We start from the raw sequence: 5,291 nt of genomic DNA on the forward strand, positions 1-5,291 counted from the left end.
GGATATATGGGCCCATTTGAATCATAAAAAGGGAGTGAGAATTAAGTTAAACGCCATGAGAAGGACTCAACACGTGATCAACATCCGCCATTTCTCCAAAAATTGTAATTTCCTCAAGAGAAGGATTGATGCACGGATTAGTGGATCTATGAGAGCCATGTGAGAATTATTGAAAGTGCCTTCCCCACTTCACACTTGGTGAAATGGTGGAGGGTTAATAACCATGTGCTGATACTAGGCTTCAAAAGGACTTGTCATATTAACACGTTGATGAGAAACACATTAATGGAAGAAATGTCGATGAATCTCATCTATAGATAGGCACTACTGTGTGAGATGGTCTTTCCCAAAACCTTACAAGGAAAATGATTTTTCCTCTTATTCTCTTTTGAGACACCCGTAACATTATCTTGGGTTTGCGATGCTCCTTGTTCCTCATTCAAAGGTTTAGATTTATTCTCTTTCCTTTTACCTCCTAATTTGTAAAGGTTTGTTGTTGATGTGGACTCAATTGACTTGACCACAAAAGTGGGTACAAGAGTGTTAGGAGTCTCAGTATGAGGCTTTCTAGCTAGGGTACTACACTATATACTTATTTGAACCATTTGAAAGGCTAGCTCACCAATGCTTTGAGAAGAGATGTACCCCACTACATGATAGGCATGGGTTCTTGGTTTGTCATTCATAGGATCAGTCGATGATGAGGAGCATTAGGAATGCACCTACTTGAGAATATAACAAGTCAAGCTTATGGGCATGATATGATGCATTACTCCTCAATTTGGGCTCCTACCATGGCTACATCTTCAATAATACTAGGTGCAAAGGACTGTATGAACCACTCACGCAAGAATTCATTAAGGAACTTGGTTCCAAAGAGACTTCATCTTGTTCTACTATCATGAATATTATAATAAATGTGAGTGGAGTTATCTTGATAGAAGTTGATGAGAATCTTTCCTCTAATCGCTTACCTAACATGGAATTGAAAGTGATTGACAAAATCCTATGTTAAAGACGTGAAATTATCATAAGTGTTGCACTTAAAGAAGCACCTTTTGTAAGAGTCCACTAGAATAAGCGAAACCTTATGCTACCATACATGAATGAGTTGGATGAGCACCATAAGTTATAAGTGGTATATGGGTTTCACGATCTTCTTCAAGATTAGTATCGAACTTAGGAATGTCTATTGGAATTTTATGTGGGATACATGGCCATGTTGGGTTATGCTTAATGGGATCATTCATTAACATAGAAAAATCAAACAAAGAAAGTGTTTCCAATAAAGGCGAATTGAATGATGCTCGGGGTGGGATAGCTCCTCCACCTAAAAGTGATTTGGCTAGAGGTGTTTTCTCTCATACCAATGTAAACCTATTACTATTTAATACCCCCGGCAACAAAAGGATTTCCAAAAGGTTGTTAACTTCATAGGCCAAAGGGATATCCATGCAAGAAAAATAATTAATGCATGGGAACCACTAGAGGAATTTCCTATGCTTGTTCACTGTGTTTCGACATCTCTAGGATTTAAAACAAAAAAAGAAAAATTTGGATTTAAAACAAAAAAAGAAAAAGAAAAAAGAAAAACACTCATTTGATTAAAGATCATTTGATGATATCCAACCATGGCTTGATTGTGGTTGACCATGGTTGATCACGGCTAACCATGGTTGATCATGACCAAACAAAGGGACATTTGCTTATCATTATCGTTGACATTGTTCAACTTTATAGATGTTTGTTGACCATGCTAAACTAGCCTAACAATAGATATATTGATTGACCATTATTGTTCATCAAGGTTAATCACAATCGGCCATGGTTAATCATGGTTGACCATAAAGACCTTGATTTACCATCTTCAACCATAGAGATGTTGATTAACCATGTTGCACCATGCTAACCATAGATATGTTAATGATCATTGTGGTTGACCATAGATATGTTGATTTACCATTATCCCATACCAATTTCAACCATACAAGTCTTGGTTGACCACGATATGCTAGCATGGTTGTTCATGGTGACCAAGTTGATGTCCATTGACCATTATGGTTAATTGACCATGGTTGACCATGCTTGATTTTGGTTTAGGGTGGTTGATCATGGTTAACCAAGTTAGATGATTCTAACCCTAGAGATTTTGATTGACGATTACCATTGATCACGGTTGATTATATCTAACCATGGTTGATCATGGCTTACCATGGTTGACTATCTGTAGCCATTATAACCATAGTGGTCTTGGTTGACCATTGCGCTTGATCATGGTTTATCATAATTGACCAATAAATCTAATTTTCATTAATTAATCCTTTTTAAAGTAAACTTAATTTTTATTAATTAAAATTTTATAGATAATTTATGATAAATAACACAATAAATTTTAAATAATATTTTGTAAATTTTTAATTTAAACCTAATTTAAACAATAGTTTAAATATGCAATAAAATTATGATTCTAAAATTCCTTGTATTAAAATATAACATCAAATAATGATTTGAACTTTGATGGACTGATTAGAGAAAAAGTCATTTAAATATAAATTAAAATAACAAGAAGGAAAAACTCTATAATTTTTTGTTTTTCATTTTTAACTTAAGTTTAATTATACAATCTATAGAGTTTTAAAATTTCACCTCTCTTACCCTAAATTCATCCGTGAAGTTGAAACACGGTTATTTTAACACAGTAAAATTCAGAACAGTATAGAATAACTCCTTTTAAGTCTGATCGTGGTCCAGTGGTGACCGTGACATTAAATTTTTCAAACCACTTCCTCCAATGCCATGTCTTAATTTTTTTATTTTTTTTTTATATTAAAATATTAAGCGACACTAGAGTGGTTAAAAAATCGATAAAAATCGAGCTGAAAAGCATCCTCCTAATGCCACGCACATAACGCTGAACTAAACGTTCTTTACTTTCCGGAGACTAATATGTATATATATATATAAAGCTTTCCAAATTTTCGTGGGAGCCATAATATGTGAAAGAGGTACAAACTACCACAGTCGATGCTGTGAAAGGAAAATTTGAAATTGTTTGTCTGGATCTTTGTTTTTTTCAGCGGTTTCTTCTTCTGCATCATCCGCTTCTCCTTCCTCGGCTTGCTTGGATTTCGATTCTATAAATTGAGATTCCTCTCAAGCACCACCGTTTGACATACTGCCTGCCAGCGCGTCTTTCGATATTGGTGTTTCCCCAGGAGAAGAGTCTTGGCCAAGCTTAGCCGCGGCTTCTGTTTTTCTCCCTTCGACCAATTCCTTTCGCATTTTGTCTAATCGCCTCCGGACGCCTTGCGCTTTAACGCCCTAGATTGTTCCTGAATTGAATCTTGTTTTGACTGTGGCAGGAATCGGCTCCTGCTTCTGTTGTTCGGAGATGTGAAGTAAAAGCAAGGAGATACGGAGCGTTTGATCCCTAAACTCGGCCCTGATGCGCCCATCATTATTCAAATTTTGGGAATGACAATAGCCTTTCTGAATCTTTGCATTTTGTCCAATCTTCCTCGCATATCTAAAGCTGACCAACCAAACCGGGTCGACCAAGATATTGCACATACCTAAGAAACCATGTTACCGTTGATAAGTCACATGTCGGATCCGCGAATTGTGTAGATAACTCATATAATGCGAGGATATAACTCATAAATTGCGTAGATAAGTGGTATATTACGCCTAGATAATTTGGATACGCGAAGAAGATAACTCGCGTATTTGTCATATTCCGCGGATAAAAATGGTATATGAGCTTGATAAGAAGCATATTTGACTTATATAACCGCGTATCTAAACGACATAAATCGCAAAACACTGGCTAATCGCGATAGGTGAGGCGCATTTGTAAATTATTATGCGATATGCGAGTTATTTGCATTGTATACGCTGATTATCAAATGATATGCGATTATCTCGCTTTAAATATGCGGCTTATCCCGCTTCAATATGCGACTTATCTGACCGATTACGCGAATTATCATAAGGACAGGGGATTATCGCCTCCAGATTATCAACGCGGTCGTGGCTCAGGCGGAAATGGTTCGCGAAGCCCCTTGTAGTCCGTAATGGCGATTCCAATCTCTGTGTGTCGGCAGACGTGATACACATTTCGCTCACTATCGCCTTCATCTACTACTCATTGTTCGCAATCCATTTATTGAAGCAGAATTCGATAATGAACTGAAGGCTCTAGGAATGCTGCAATTAGCGTCCATTCTCTTAATTTGAATCTCTGTGCGACTCTCTCCATCAGTTTTAGGGCATACCCTTTTAAACAAAGCCTATCATTGCTGCAATTGGCATCCGTTCTCTCAATTTGAATCTCTGTGAGACTCTCCATCAGTTTACCCACGCCATACTATTTTAAACAAATCCATGAGATACACTGTGTAGAAGAGGTATCTATAATATGTCCCATCTAACTGGTGACACCCGCCTATTATGCGTCACTGTGGCGGATGATTACTTCCAAAGCTATGATCACCCCACTAAATTGGTCTCGCCTCTTCCGAATAAACATATTTTACTTTGGAAACTTCCAAGCATTTTTTTTGTCAACAGAAATTCATGAACGCCATGGAATGTATACAAGAAAGCAACCTAGGTGATCTGTACGAAAAATGCTGGATAGTATTGAAAATAACTGTATATTAAATCAAATAAACCCAGATAATCCCAGGTAATCAACCAATCAACTAGTCGTGTAATTAATTGTAATTGGATCCCTTAGAATGACTGTTTGACGCTAACACGATTTCCATATAATCTTTTTTGATGTATATAATCTACCCCTACTGTGCCATTTTCAGGCTCTAAAGCTTTTTCTCCGTTATGCACTCACAATCAAAACAACCAAGGTGTCACATTTGCTTCCTATACCTGCCTTTACGAGTCTTGTGAGAGGACTGGAAATAAAAAATTGCGTTTTGCAAGCGATATTGGACAATGCGAATATTCTCTTCAGACTTCTCTCAACTCTGCAAAATTGCGTTTTGCAGACTTCAGATTCTTTGAATTTCTTTAGTTTTTTGTACCACCATTTATTTATAATTTGTAATGATAGTTGTGATTACTGTGATAATACACTTATGTATTGCCTTATTTTCACTTTCCTTTATCAGTGAGAAAAAATAACTATTTTCTTCCTCCAAATTTCCAAAATGGAATCATGGTCAAATTCCAGTTCACATTTAATTGATTATATATTATATTTTAATGTGATGAATATGTTCAGTGGGTTGTAGGCTATATGGGACTATGATGACTTGTATTGCATGGACATA

Source organism: Pinus tabuliformis, chromosome 6, assembly GCF_031772625.1.
Source record: "Pinus tabuliformis cultivar Carrire ecotype Pingquan chromosome 6, CPIR1, whole genome shotgun sequence".
NCBI classification, from domain to species: Eukaryota; Viridiplantae; Streptophyta; class Pinopsida; order Pinales; family Pinaceae; genus Pinus; species Pinus tabuliformis.